Source organism: Rhineura floridana, chromosome 2 (genome assembly GCF_030035675.1).
Source record: "Rhineura floridana isolate rRhiFlo1 chromosome 2, rRhiFlo1.hap2, whole genome shotgun sequence".
Classification (NCBI taxonomy): Eukaryota; Metazoa; Chordata; class Lepidosauria; order Squamata; family Rhineuridae; genus Rhineura; species Rhineura floridana.
In genome coordinates this window covers 183,371,652-183,387,673 of record NC_084481.1, presented here as the reverse complement: position 1 = coordinate 183,387,673, position 16,022 = coordinate 183,371,652, and the positions used below count along the sequence as shown (strand labels likewise).

At 40.5% G+C, this 16,022-nt stretch overlaps 1 protein-coding gene across 9 annotated transcripts in view; it reads right to left on the bottom strand.

The window, feature by feature from the left end:
- Positions 1–16,022, bottom strand: part of NUBPL (NUBP iron-sulfur cluster assembly factor, mitochondrial) — an 84,617-nt gene that overhangs the window by 55,846 nt on the left and 12,749 nt on the right. The gene's annotated exons all lie outside the window — the stretch shown is intronic.

Sequence of the window (16,022 nt, the reverse complement as noted above, 5' to 3'; positions counted from 1 at the left end):
AATAACTAAGAGATCTCTCTTTAAAAAAAGAAGATATTAATCCAAAGTGTGGAGAACGATTAGCTGCTTATTATTTTGCAGGGCAATTGCTCTATTAGTCAACTGTTACAAAGAATTCCATAGCACCTTAAAAGGCCAATACATTTGCTATGGCATAAGCTTTTATAGACTACAGAGTTCCAGTTTAACAAATGCGTGAAGTAGTATCCTAAGTTGTAGAGGGTTGCACATGCATGTGTGCACACATACCCATGCTATTATAGAATAAAAGAGTTTGAAGCAGACATGAACATGCAAAACATGTCACTGGTGATATCAAGGCTGGATTAAAGTACTTGGGGGCCCTGGTGCAATTCCTAAAATAGGATCCCCTTCCTCTAAACACAGAACACATGAAATAAGGTACCACAAAATAAGTCTTATAGTATCTTAAAGACTAACAGATTTATTTGGCATAAACCTTTGTGGACTACAAAAAAAAATACTATGAGCTGTGGAGTTTCAAAATTCTCAGCAAAACACAAACATTTTGCCAAGCTTGATTAACAAAAATAAAATACACTAAGCATGAGCAGTTGCACATTTTAAACACCCTATACACTCATTATTGTTGCTCACTTTCTGCCTTTATTTATTTATTTATTTATTTATTTATTACATTTATACCCTGACTTTCTTTTCATGATAGAAGCCGAAGGCAGCTTAAATATGGTTCCCATGCAGTCTCCCATCTAGGCACTGACCAGACCTGACCCTGCTTAGCTTCAGCAGGGTGCTGGCCTCATGTGCCTTCAGACCATAGCCTGGGACCTATGGCCTTAGGTGTCACCAACTCTCTGCCCAACCTACCTCACATGGCTGTTGTGAAGACATAAGAAACATAAAATGGCTGCAAAAGGGGGCTTAGTGCTTGTATCATAGGCATTAAATTTTGGTTCCGTTAACCAAAGTGACACATCTTTGTACTCAAAGGGCCATATTTTTCTGTCTCCCTCCCTCCCACCCACCCACCCACCCACCCACCCAAATTAGCACAGCTCCAAAGCTTCAACAAATCTTAATCTGGCTTGATTAGTGCACATTTTAGATGCACAAGCCCCACTTGGGTTCAATTGAGCTTACTCTCAGGTTAGTGCACACAGAAGATTGATTCCTAAGGAGTCGTGGAAAGCAGAATGATCAGTGGGGGCCTCCCGGTTGTGAACCATCTCCCTGGAGAGGTCCACCTGGTACTTGCATCAATCTCTTTTCAGCATCCAATGAAAACCTCTGCTCATCTAAGCCACTAACATTGTTTAATTATCTTAAAATTATGTTAAACTGATCATTGTTTTAGTCTCAACTTTGGCAGCATCTGAGCATTTATTTTGACCTCAATGGAATGATTTAGCCCTTTTAATAGGAGTGCACATGCAACTATATGGAGCTGATGTTCTTTTATCTGATTCAAAACCTTATTGTGCTATTTGATTTTTGTTATGTGGTGCCTAGAGGGGTTAAGGTGTTATGTAACCTTCAAGTCGATTACAACTTATGGTGACCCAATGAATCAGCGACCTCCAATAGCAGGGGCTAAGTTAATAGACAGCTAATAAATGTAAACAATAAATAAATAAATATTTTTGCTTTCATGCTGAGATACATCTGAGACCACAAAGGAATTTACAGACCAGGACAGATGGGACTTATCTTCCCTGCAGCATTTGGCACAGTTTCCTTGATTTAGGTTTGTATCCTTTATTAACTTTATAAGCTGGCAGGAAAGGGGTGTCATTTGCATTTTTGACCTCATGTATTAAAGCAGGGATGGGGAACCTCTGGACAGCGGGCCAGTCTTGGCCCACCAGGCGGTATGATTTTACCCAAAGCTAGTTTCCCAACCCCACACCCACCCGCTCATCAGCTGACATCATTTTTCTTGAAAAGCCCAGCCAGTGCTGATCCCTTTATCCTCTGAAAAAGGATCAGTGTGGGTTGGGCTTCCCAAAAAACCTGGGTCTGCTTGCTTTCACTGCACATGACACAGCAGTTTCTGCCAGTGCCGATGTTTGCTTGCAGACATGGACTCTGGCAGGAACTGCTCCATTGCACAGCAATGAAGAAACATGTCCTTGCTTTGAAGCATTCTTTGTAGCAGTCTCTCCCTCCTTTAAGGATCTTTTAAGGTAGGAGAGACTGCTTCAAAGAGCACTTGCTTTATGACAGTCTCTGCGTTCTTGTGCTCAGACAGGAGTGTGGGGGCCGTTTCAAAGTATTTTGCAGCGCTCTTTGAGGCAGCCTCCCCCCTCCTTTAAAGGGAGGAAGGAAGGAAGACTGCTTCAAACAGTGTTGCAAAACAACCATCTGGTTCTTCATCGCTGAGCAATAAAGCATTCCCTGTCACAGCCAATGCCTGCAGCCCATATGCCAATTATGTGACATTATAGTAGCATGATGATTGACAGGTGGCTTGCCTCTCCCACCTGTCAACATTGGTCCCCAGGGTGGGGTTAGATACAGATCTTGCCCTTGAAGCCAAAAAGGTTCCCCACCTTTGTATTAAAATGTCTTGGGCTGGCCCAAGTTCCGCTACCATTTTCTGTCAATTTTTCTACACACACACGTGCCTTATTTAAATAGTTTTCATGACAAACTCAGTCATTAGATTTTCAGAGACTGGAGTTGTAACAGATCTATTGCTGGCCATCAACGCACATCTATGGTGAGATAGGCTGTGAATCTTGTTTTATCCAAGCTATAGTGGAGGGGGGGGGAGGAGATGAACAAAAATGAGTGTGTGTTCCAGTAGGCAATATTATCTCTATCATGCTATCTGTAAGAACTATTGTCTGTTCACAGCCATAGCTTAATATCATGATTGCACATTCCACCAATATCTTTTCCCAAATCTCTTGATATGCATGTCAATTGGGAGACAGTACCATTTTAGGTAATCATGAAGATCAAAGCAAATATCTCATTTAGCACTTTTTAAAAAATATATCATGTTTCTTTATAGTGTACAAAGCTATTTAAAAACCCACTGGAGTAACTCTGACATATTATGCTGTTTCATGTCTACTGTACGAAAGCTGCAATTTAAGAGATCGGGAAGCCACATTTTCATGCCAGATTTCAAAGACTTTAACACTATTTTCAAACTCCTTTGTTCTCAGACAAAACACATAATTTACCTGATTATGAAGATTCATGACTCATTTCTTTTATCTGCATCCACAGCTAATCAAGCCCCTTCAAATAGTTACTCTAATACTTTATCCCCTAATTACCATTTGAAAGATAAATATTTGGAGAACTGCCTAGCTTGTGCTTAAACCTAAGTAGCACTCTTTTTCCATCTACAGGTTCTCTCATTTTTAACAACCAAAAAGATTAAGGAATGGACATGGATGTAAAGATGACAGTCAGGACAAAGATTTGCGATGACAATGCCATCTTTGGATACTGTAAAAGTTTCAAAACTTTAAAAATGCTCCACAAGTGTATGCTTTGCTGAAAGATTCTCTCAAGGTTATTATTTTATTTGAGGCATTTATATACCACTAAATCATTAGCCTGTTCCCACATGAACCAACCCAGACACTGTGTTTATCATCTGAGGTCCTTCTTCATGTGCCCTCTCCAAGGGAGGTACAGAGAGTTGCAAAACAACAATGGGCCTCTTCAGTGGTAGCTCCCCATTTGTGGAATGCTCTCCCCAGGGAAGCATGCCTGGTGCCATCCTTGTCTGTTTATAGGCACCAGGGCTGTGGCGTCAGAGTCGTGGAGTCGGAGTAATTTTGGGTGGAGTAGGAATCGGAAGCAATTTTGGGAGGAGTCGGAGTCGGTAGAAATGTACCAACTCCAACTTCCAAATAAATTTTGATTGAGAAGAAGCAATTTTGGGTGGAGTCGGAGTTGGACAGTAGAAAAATAGAGGAGTCGGACAGTAGAAAAATAGAGGAGTTGGGAGTAGGAGTTGAAGGTTTGGTGTACCGACTCCACAGCCCTGATAGGCACCAGGCAAAAACATTCTTATTTTCTCAGGCTTATGGTTTTTAATTGGGAGGGTAGTTAGTTATGTCAGTGGCCTTTGTTGCGCTCATCCTTTAAATGAGTGTGGGGGGGTACTTGTTCCTTTTAAATATGTCGTTGGATGAGTATTTGAGTTTTTGTAGACTGCTGTTTATATGCCATTGTAATATCTTTGTTATTTTCTTTTTATGGTGTAAGTTGCTTTGAGGTAAATGTAAATGTACTGCCTTCAAGTTGATTCCGACTTATGGCGACCCTATGAATAGGGTATGAGACTGAGAGACAGTGACTAGCCCAAGGTCACCCAGTGAGCTTCAAGGCAATGTGGGGATTCGAACCCTGGTCTCCCAGGTCGTAGTCCAACACCTTAACCACTACACCACATTGTACTTGAGTGCAAAAATGCAAGTAATCAATAACAGGGGTATCTTTAAACATTTTAAAATATATATTTGTTTTAGAATAATGGTTAAGACCACACAACTCTTTCAAGTAGCTTTGCAAAACTACATATGCCATCTAATACAGAATAGGTCAACACACTTGTGAACCAATAGGACTTTCAATCGTTTTATGTTTGGTTTCTCCCTCCAAACATTCTAGGTATGTGTGGAAGAAGGAAGGAGCGACACAGGAAGATAGGAGAAGGAGGTGGAAAATCCCTTCCTACCTTCTTCTTGTTGTTGTTATGTCCCTTCAAGTCGACTACAACTTATGGAGATCCTATGAATCGGTGACCTCCAAGAACATCTGTCATGAACCACTCTGTTCAGATCTTGTAAGTTCAGGTCTGTGGCTTCCTTTAGGGAATCAATCCATCTCTTGTTTGCCCTTCCTCTTTTTCTACTCCCTTCTGTTTTCCCCAGCATTATTGTCTTTTCTAGTGTCTTCTCATGATGTGTCCAAAGTATGATAACCTCAGTTTCAGCTTCTAGTAACAGGTCTGGTTTAACTTGTTCTAACACCCAATTATTTTTCGCAGTCCATCGTATGCGCAAAGTTCTCCTCCAACACCACATTTCAAATGAGTTGATTTTTCTCTTATCGCTTTTTTCACTGTCCTTTCACATCCTACCTTCTAGAAGGTGGCAAATTACAAAAGATTGCAAATTCCCATGCAAAATGAATGCCAAGCCTGCTTAGAGAAGGTGAATTCCCTCATTTAGGAAAAATGGGCTTTGTCTTAATCCAGCAGCAAAAAGCCCTCAGGGAAAGTGGGGGGGGGGAAGCCTGTGCACCCAGCAGTTTTTTAAAAGTTTGTGTTTTTCTTTATTGCTGTAGAGTTTTCTGAATCAGTTATGCAGGGCCCAATGAGTGTCAACTGCTAGCAAGCTTTCATTAGTCCATACTTTAAAAATCCAAGACAAATTGTGGAGACTGAGACTGAAACTGCAGAAAAGATAGTGGATCCTGATTATAACATCCCATCTACCTCATCATGCAGTTTGGTAGCAGCAGGAGGTAAACATGTAGACACTGAATTCAGTAATTCAAGCAATGTTTCCGGCAGCGAGAAAGGACAGTCAAATGGTGACAATGACAGAGAAGCAGAAACCAGTCGTCAGGCTTGGCCAGACTGTTATATAATGGGGTGTGGCTGTGACTGTCATGAAGGGACTCTGAATTTTGAATTTACCACTATACTACTGCCTAGGAACCTGCAATTAAGGAGAAATAGAAACTTAACCAGGAGTCTGCTCTCCTTCTGATTGGCTAAAAGGTTGGTTGCTAATATGCATTAGATCTAAGGTTATCAGACCTCTGTTTTTCAGCCGGGGACTCCGGTTTTTGGTGGTCCCCTTTGGGTCTCTGGGTGACTCACCTTAATCTCCAGACTTTCAGCTTTCATTTAAAAAAAATTAAGTTTCTAGGTGGTCTGGTTCCAGAGATATACACCAAAACATCAGCCCCTCCCCACAATTTCTTAGTTGCTCTAAATTCTGCTCTAATCCCTACCCTTCAGGTTTTTAGCCAATAAGAAATCAGGGTTGTGACTGACAGGGAATTACAGAGCCAAAAATGTAGAGTCAAATTGAAATGTCTGCTTTCAAGTCGACTCTGACTTATGGCGACCCTATGGACAGCATTTTCATGGTAAGCGGTATTCAGAGGGGGGGTTACTATTGCCTCCCTCTGAGGCTGAGAGGCAGTGACTGGCCCAAGGCTCAGAAACGTGCTTCTTCCTGCTTTTCTGAACATCTCACAGATTGAATAAGTAAGCTTTCAGTCTTTTTCTCTCTTGTGTGTAGGAGTCAGACAGGTTTAAATTTTGAAAACGGCAGTGTTTTGCAAACTTCCCAAACTGAAGCTTTAATTCAGTACTTGCTTTTCCAGAGTAAACATACCCATAGTAAATCCCATTGAATTCAATAGGACTTCCTTTTGAGTAGACATGTTTAGGATTGTGCTGTAAATTCATGGGACTTTTGAGTGAACATAGGAAAGAATTGTGTTTGTGTTGTATATCTTTCTCTCCCCCTACAATCCTATTTTTAAAGCAATTAGGCAGGGCTTACTTAGGTGTCACTGTTTTTATTATGTAGGAAACGAATACTGATTTTTTTTAATGTTCAGTAATGATCAACTGGTTTTGACAATAAACTACTATATGGGGTGTATGTATTTTTACATCTCCAGTGTGTGTGTGTATATGGGAATCTTTCCAACAACCCTGTGAGGTAGGATTGCAGTCTGGAAACCAAGGCAGCTCCCAATAAGAAATAAATCCCTTTAAAACCCAATAACCATAAAAACAAGTATAAACAGTTGCAAAACAGCTTAAAGTGACATGATTCTGAATTTGGGTTTCGTGAATGAAGTTGCTTATCACTTGTCCCTGTTTGAGTAAGCCCCACTGAATACACTGGGACTTGCTTCTGAATAAATAAATATAGGTTTGCTCTATAAATATTTTTACAGGTTGTGTAAACAATATATTTGATAGTCATGCTTATACAAGTATTTCTTCATTTTTCATATTTTTGGTTTTTGGTTAGGAATCCTGGCTGGTTGTGAGATGCTTAGTTTTCTGTCTTACTCGTAGGAATTTTGTTGTGGTTGGTATGGCATTGCATTTAAGAAATCATCACTGTCTTTTGTTCTTTTTCTATTTGCATTTCATTTACCTTTATCCTCATTTATCCTCACTCCCTTTCATCCATAGAAGCAACAACAGTGGTTCTTAAACCCACTGATGATGCACCTTGTTGTTTGTTTCTTGTCCAATAGTGGTAAAAGAGAATTCACATACTGGGCAGCGTGGCTGCAATTGTTGTTGTTCCCAAGCTGCTGCCTATGAAGGTAGACCAAATCATGTGTGCTTTCTCTCTGTCAATTATATTCAATGGAATTGGGTTGGCTGATAAAGTGAGTTTATAGAAGCCCACAGGCAAGACAGAAAAGGGTAAAGAATCTTGTTACTCATATCTCAGATCTGTTTCTGAAGTGAAGCCTTAAATCTGTAAAGAAATTTGGATGTTAAAAGGTAGGGGCAGGGCATTCCAGGAAGGGGGCTGCCAACCCTGCTTAGATATGAATATCTTTGCAGAGAATCCCTAGTCAAGCTTTACCAACAGCACAATCCAAACCGTATCTACTCAGAAGTAAGTCCTATTGAGTTCTATGGGGCTTAGTCCCTTAGTAAGCGTGTTTAGAATTGCAGCTCTTCAGGAACATCCATCTTTAGTCCTGAGTGCTCCCATCTAACATCTCCACAACACTAGGCTCCTTTCTTTCTACAATGGCCTTCTGGTGACTGGCATTTTTGCCAGAAGTGAATTGGCTAGATTAAATGTTCCCTACCCAGGTACCATCTTTTAGCTAAGATTTCTATCTTAATTTCCAATCAGATAAGTGTTTTTGTATGAATTGTATGCGCCAAGCAACTGTAGTTGATGCTTAATGTATCATGCTTAATGACATCACTTGGACCCACCCCATGACATCACTTGGGCTCGCCCCAAAAATCTCAGGGTTTGGGATGCTTCTGACCTGGCAACCCTAATTAGATCAGTAGTTCCCAAACTCCTGCCCCACCCAGACCACTTGAAAATTGCTGAGCATCTTGGTGGACCACATAATGATTGTTCTGCCTGCTGTAGCAATTGTAATTCCATAGAACTCAAATTGTAATAAATCACAATTTAGGAAATGAAATCAACAATAAAAATACAATTAAAAACCCATAAGAACATTCAGTGCGATGGATATCCCATCTCCCATCTCCAACCAGAAATCCACAGACAGTGTGGCCCACCTACAGGGAGCTCGCAGACCACAGTATGGAAACCTCTGCATTAGATAGCTGTAGAACTGAAAAGAAAGAGAGCCATGCAGTCAAAAACCTGAAAAGCTGTAAAACACTTCAATTCTCTTCAAGTATTAGAAAGTGCTAGACAGCAGTTGACTGCAGCAGAAGTCAGGACATGACAATGAAGGAACCCAGAACTGAAGAATGCAAATTGATAAGTATTGATAGATATAGGTGTTTGTATTTTCAATGTTTATTTTTATTTCCTCTAATGGATAACTATAAAATTACTTTTTTGCAAAATAACATTGTCAAACTGTAATTTGTTCTTATCTTACTAAAAGCTTAAGTAAAAGCATAATTCATTTTAGAAAAATATGTTCTGAGGGCTTCTTATTCACCCCCTGCCTAAGTGCCATATCACTCTACTCAGTATTGGGAATATGTTGGGCCAGTTAAAGTCTAAATGGCCTCACTGGTCCAAGGTCTAGTGATGTCCTTCATGGACTATTGGAAAGTGTTCTATGTGGGGCTGGGCTGCCGTGGAAGCTGCAGCTAGTACAGGATGCAGCTGCTAGGTTGATAAGTAAGAGAGCCCAATGTGTCACCAATCCTGAAAGCATGGCACTAGTTGCCAGTGAGATATCAAGCCCAATTCAAGGTGTTAGTGCTAGCATACAAAACCCTCAACAGCTTTGGACCCAAGTACCTAAAAGAACACCTCCTCAGAATCACCCATCTCAGGCTCTACCATCAGCAAGAGACAACTTTGTAGTAATACTTGCCCATTTATGCAGCACCCTCCTGATCAGGTGCATATCTCTTTCTCATTATTGACATTGAGGAGTAATTTTTAAAAATCCTGTTTGCCCAGGCATTTGATGCCCAAAAAGTACTGTTCTCGGCAAACTTGAAATTATTAGCTATTAAGTATATGCAACTATTTTTAGATATTCTTAACCTTTTTTAAATTTCTATATTCATTTATATTTTTAATTGTATTGTTTGCTGCTCCTTTGGGAGGAAGGGCAGGGAAGAGATTTAATGAGTTTAATGAACAAACACCCCAATCCTATGCATGTTTATTCAGAAGTCAATTCTACTGTGTTCAATGCAAGTAAGTAGTCACAGGATTGCAACGAAAGTGAGTAATTTTTTGCTTGATGGAGATTCTCTGGGGATGAAACTTTATTCTGTGCACCAAGGCACTATAGTAAAAAAATTCCTTTATAAAAAAAGTTCCTTTTGGAAATGCAAGAGCCCTAAGCGTTTCAGCTTGTGGATTCAAGCCTTCATCAGGGGAGAAATTCACTCTTCAACAACATATAGAGACCAACTTTCACTGTTGTTTTATGGAAAACAGTGAAAGTTGGTCTCTATATGTTGTTGAAGAGTGAATTTCTCCCCTGATGAAGGCTTGAATCCACAAGCTGAAACGCATTGGGCTCTTGCATTTCTAAAAGGAACTTTTTTTATAAAAGAATTTTTTTACTATAGTGCCTTGGTGCACAGAATAAAGTTTCATCCCTTGAGCATTCTGGTTTTTTGACCTCTTACTTTTCTCTCTCCAGTGAACGCTTCACACTTTTGTTTTGCCATTGGAGATTCTCTGGACAACACTGCTGTAGTCCCAAGGGCTAAAATAACTGAGGTGTCAACAGCAGTGAATAATGACGCCTACAACTTCAAGAAATCAAGGCAGAGAAGAATGCTGGCCTAACCTCATAATTTTCCTGAATGTACCATTTATTTGTGGCAAAGTAGCATTATTCCCCTAGACATGTGTTCTAATTTAGCTCTGGTTGCCTATAGGTATACATCAGTAACTGAGCCATAATATGAACTGTAGCGAGTGGGGCTACATTGCAGACCTGGTTTCCCAACTTGATTAGCAAGAGTAGCAGCAAGGCAATGGGCAGCTCAGCAAAGCGCAGACGGAGCGGTAGAGCCAATCCAATGCTCCCACCACTGCACTTGCACTGTACCAAACTCACTGCTGCCTTGCTCCTCCCTCTCTTGGAAACTGGCAACAACACACAGCATTGGGAAGCCACGTTAGCAATGCAGCTCTACCAGGCTGCTTCCCTTAGCCATTTAGTTGAGTTCTGATGGGCAACACTTCATACAGAGTGTCATGGCCCCGTCAGAGGACTCCTCAGATGAGGATGACTCGGGAGTAACAGCAGCAGACCCAGGAGCAGCAGGAGACACGGAGGAGCCTCCTGAGAATCCAGCTCCTTCTGCCCCTCAGCTGCAGAGCACCCCAGGGACAGCAGAGGCCCTGCAGCCAGACACAGACAGTGAACAGGATACTCCCCCCTCACCTGCAGAACGTAGACAGCAGAAGGTCAGGCAGAAGAGAGGCAGACCTGTCTCCTTAAGGCCCAAACGCTGAGGGCTCACACCTGCTGTCCATCCTGCTCTTTATAAGGCACACCTTGGCTGCAGCTTGTTGCTGACTGCAACGTCAGGCGTGGCTTTGTGTAGACCTAGTTTCCCTGCAGCATCTCTTTGACTGACCTCCTTGGCAATTGATCCCGGACCTCCACTGACCTCGCTTCTGGACTTCTGACTCGGCAAGTACGCTTCGGATAGGCCTGGCAGATTTACAACCCGACTGCTGGCTAAGGACTTTCCTTCCCTGCCAAAGACCCAGGAATTTCCAGCCCCCCGACACTGCTGATGCAGTGTAGAGCTGACACAGATACACATGAGATTTCCACAGTTTCCTGTTCGGAGAACATTTGTACATAGAATGGCCTCCATAAATTTTCTCCACATAAAGGCAAGAGGGTATAAACAGTGCGAGAGACAACCATGCCCTCCAGAACAACTTCCACTGTTTACATGTGTTCATGTGAGCATAGCCTCACTTCCACATTATATTAACAGCATTCTACTTCTTCTACCAAAATACTTATTATTCTTAATGGGCAGGGAGGATTATTTTCAACTCACAATTCTCAAAAACATATATGCCAAACAGATTTTTAAAAATATTTTTCTTAATCTTAAAGGTATAAATGTTGATTGACAAAAAGATTAATTCTTAAGTAGTTGCCTAGGCCTTGTTCTCCTACCAAATTCCTTCCTGTGACCCACTGCTTTTTCAAAAAAAAAAAGGGCGGGGGAAGAAAAAAATATTGTTCATAACAACTAATCAGGTGTTTAAGAAGTGTTTACCAAAACATCTACTATTGCAAACCACCAGACTTCAAGAATCGCTGTGTATTTTGGAAAAAAAACTGAATATCCTTTAGCTCATTTTGGCAGATAGACTACTTTTGAAAAATTGATGGGTGGATCACATTTTTTAAAAAAGAAAGGGCAGAATTATGTCCTGAATTTGCATGCCAAGATTTAATTCAAGGAAGAATGTACATTACAAACACACAGAAAATGCTGACCTGCAGAATTTAACCATCTGCCAATTAAAACCTCTTGGCATTTTGATTTAGAGCTGAAAGGCAGTATAGAAATATTTTTAAACAAATAAATATGACAGCTCAAATATCCTTAAAAAATTATATGATCATATTAAAAAATTAAGATATTTTTAGCAAACTCATTTTACCAGATAAATATTTAGAATTAGAATGTTAAAAAATATGTGTACACGTGAGAGCTAAAAGAAAAGGAATTAGCAAAAAATTAAGATATTTATCTCATTCCACCAATTCTTTTCTATTTTTCACTTGTTCAATTTTACAGTGATCTCCTCTGAGTTTGTGTGAGTGTGTCTGTGTGTGTGTGTGTGTGTGTGTGTGTGTGTGTGTGTGAGAGAGAGAGAGAGAGAGAGAGAGAGAGAAATCACTTATACTCTCAAGAAGACTGTATCTATCAGCTTGCAATCAACAATAGGCTTACTTGCTGTTCCAATATCAGCCTCACACTTTTCTAGATTGGATTCAGTGCGCCAGATCTATGTGATTCTCTGACCATGTAGGTTCTTTGATTATTTCACTTGAAGGCACCAAAAGATATAAAGAAATCAGTGTTTAGTCCCCAGCCCCTATTATTTTCCTTGCTATGTTTGCCAACATTGGCATGCGATGCTCTTGTTTTATTTCGAGATTATTTCTTCGAAAAAGAAAAGAAAAGCATCCCTCAGTAGCTGCTTAATAACTTGTACTCTCTTCTTTCAGACTGTGTGGACTGAAACACAGCTATGGAAGACTGCCTGCTGGATCACAGGAAGACCAACAGGGGAGGGGATGCCATTTTCCCCACACAAAATTCCTCCCCCTGCCCCACTGCTTTTTCATTTGCTTCTCTACATAAGAACACTGTAAGGTAAATCAACTGACCAACCTTGGGTTTACCTCTATGTTCCTGTATGTATCTTGCTTCCCTGCTCTGCTCATCTTGGTTGAATTTCCCTTGATTTTCACTTCACCACATACTTAAACCCCTCTGGGGGCAGGATCCAGTTTTCAAGGAACTTTAGATCAGGCATGGGGAACCAGTGGCTCTCCAAATGCTCATGGACTACAACTCTCATCATCTCTGATCATCGGCCAATTTGGCAGGGGCTGATGGGAGTCCAATGATATCTGGAAGACCACAAGTGCCTCACCCTTGCTTTAAATGTTCCCATAAATTCTAACTATGGAAACACAGAAGGGATTCATACACAGAAATATCCATTTATGTATTAGTATGTCTTCGTAAGTACACTAATGAAACTTAAAAATCTAAATGTACTGCCTTCAAGTCGATTCCGACTTATGGCGACCCTATGAATAGGGTTTTCATGAGGTTGAGAGGCAGTGACTGGCCCAAGGTCACCCAGTGAGCTTCATGGCTATGTGGGGATTCGAACCCTGGTCTCCCAGGTCACAGTCCAACACCTTAATCACTAAACCTACACCAAAAGTTAGACCCAACTTTTGATCCTGACACTAGAATTCCAGAAACAGACCCAACAGGGATGCATTTTAACTCCCTTTTAACTCTTGCAAGAATTCAACACACTGTATTTGAACCACATAAAAGGCAGGCAGGCATAACAAGCACAAGGCTATATATATATCAAACTATGATCAAACTAATATACTACAGAATACTTAATACTTAAAATAATACTTTATTAAATATTTTTGTCAATCTGCAAGTCTGTATCCACTTTTGGAAACAGGAATATTTATTATTTTTTATTCTGCTCCCCCTATTTTCTGTTTTTAAAGTTGATTCTGTTGCTAATAAGAGTTGAGTGTGGATTTCTTAAAAAAAATTATTTCATGATGTCATGGTCAGAGAAAAATGGTGAAAAGAGCTCCCTCTGCTGGCTGCCAGTCTATTACAGCTGAGTTCTTTACTGAAAATGGCCTGGTTTTGATCTTCTGGTATCTATTCCTGGTAGTATTTATTCCCTGCTTTCTTTCTGTTTTGCCTTTTGAGGATACGCCTTTTTAAAATTATTAGCATGCGCACATATGCCACAATGGCAGTTCTTCAGACTTCTCTGCCTGGTCTCTGTAAGTGAAATCTCTGAGTTGGGAAGGAGCCAGTTTACTAACATCCTTGCTGCCCTGGGCTCCTACGGCGGGATATAAATCTAATAAATAAATAAATAAATACATTCCTTGCTCCCTGCGAGGCAGGCTGTAGAATAGTAAATGAATATATTACAGAATATAGAAAGAACAGAACAGCCTTCAGGGTATGTGCATGAGTGTGCACGCATGCATTTTTGTTAGGCAGTCTGGCTTAGAGTGGATTTGGGATCAGGATATAAAAATAGACAAGAGTGCTCCCATCTTCCTCTTTGAAACACACACACACACACACACACTCACACACACCCCTTCAGTGACTTCCCTCTCTCACTTGAGGGTTTTCCAAAGGCAGACTACAGATTGTTGTACCTGGATGTTTTGTATTTCAGGATAAATGCAATATAAATTCAGGATAAATGCAATATAAATGCAATAAATGCACCTTATGCAAGATTATGCTGATTGCACAGACAAATAGCTGCAGTCATTTCTCCCATAAGGTATGATATTCAGTGCTAAATAGATGAAGGCTTTGCTGTAATTTATGTACATTTATTGATACAGAAAACTGATTTTTGCCATCTGTTTTGTGAGAACCTTAAGCATGCTCTCACATTCTTTCACAGTCACAATCAAAAATGGTAAAGGGGGGGAGAGAGAGAAGTGTTTGGCAGGATCACAATCCTTAGTAAAAGGAATTTTTAAAACAGGTTGACTAGAGAGTTTCCCCACACAATGACAGCATAAGCACAATTCCCCTATTGAATCTGTGCCATCCTCAGTCATGCACAGCTGGTGTTTGCCCACTAAAATACTGTGTTCCTAAACAAGCAGTCTTGATGTATTATGCCTGGCTTCTATTAATGAGAGTTCTTTCTGCTATAATAAATTGTCTGGGGCGAATGCAGCTTTTATAAAGATTTGCCCTAACGTGAACATGAGTGATCCTGGCAGAAAAGTCAAAAGAGCCTTAGAAGACTCCTAGGGGAAAGGAATTGGTTACTGCCATTTCTGAGGATTTAAAAAAAGAAATCTCCTGTCAAAACTAAACAGGCAATTAAGATGGGGAATAATAGTGTAAAGCCTGCTACCTTCAGGGGGAAAGCAACAAAGATTTAGCAATCTCAGTACAGCTCTAGAAGACTGCACCGTCTTGTCGCTAATTAACTAAGCCAACTATAATAACTTGGTAACTCAAAGCTGTTACAGATCTATTGGCCCATGACTGGACCAAATGCTCCATTTGCTTAAAGCAATACTTAGCCTGGATGACATTTACATTTGTTACTGAATCAAAATCTTCCATCAGCTAAATTATTTTATCCATACTGAGAAGCTATCATATAAATAAACTTACTCAAGAACAGCTCTAGAATCTGACCTTACTTTTGTAGACACTTACGAAAAGCCAACTATAGTATTGCACACCCCCATATTAAATTACAGACATGTCAATATGGCAGATTTGAACAACGAGAGACATCCAGCATACATATCTCCCTAGACCACAATGGCACTGAGAATAGGAAAATTATAGGAAAAGTACAAACATACTACTTTTGAAAGCATTTGAAATCATCCAACCAAGAGCACAAGAAACCATTATCTGGAAGCATCTTATGGGCATACAGGAACAAAAGATAGTAGGTTGCATCTAATGTAGCGCTAACTCACTTGTTCCATCAGCACTTGGACATCACTTGCACAATGGAACCCTGTGACATCCTTCCCCAGCACCACCTGTGAAACTCTCACAGGAACGTCAGGTTTATTCTTACCCTTTACAGCTCCAGCACAGATCTCCCTAGATCCCACTGCTAGGCAACACCACCAGTCACTTTCTGTAACCCAAACTCCCAGAGACTTTGCCTAAGTCTCTCTATAGCTTGTTACTTTGTGACTGTGTGCCTATGCTGTTCCCAACCCCCTTGTATCTTTATATTTAAAGCATACAACTCTGGGTTGCTCTGGATACGTGACTTGTTACAATTTCTCCCTTCAGCGCTGCCACCATTAGATACAGTTTCTGTTCAGCCTTGGTAATTACCTTGCCCTCCCTTCTGGTCTGTATATTCCCCCAGCCAAGGATCAGGCCTTTGGTAAACCAAACAAGTATTTATTTAATATCAGAAATAACAAGATTACTTAAGGAATGTTTCACAAGCGTATGGTTTCATCTATTTTCTGTTAGGTACTTAACTTCTTACTAATTGCCTCAGAACTCCAACTCACTCTCCACACCACCAAACCTCCAACCTCTC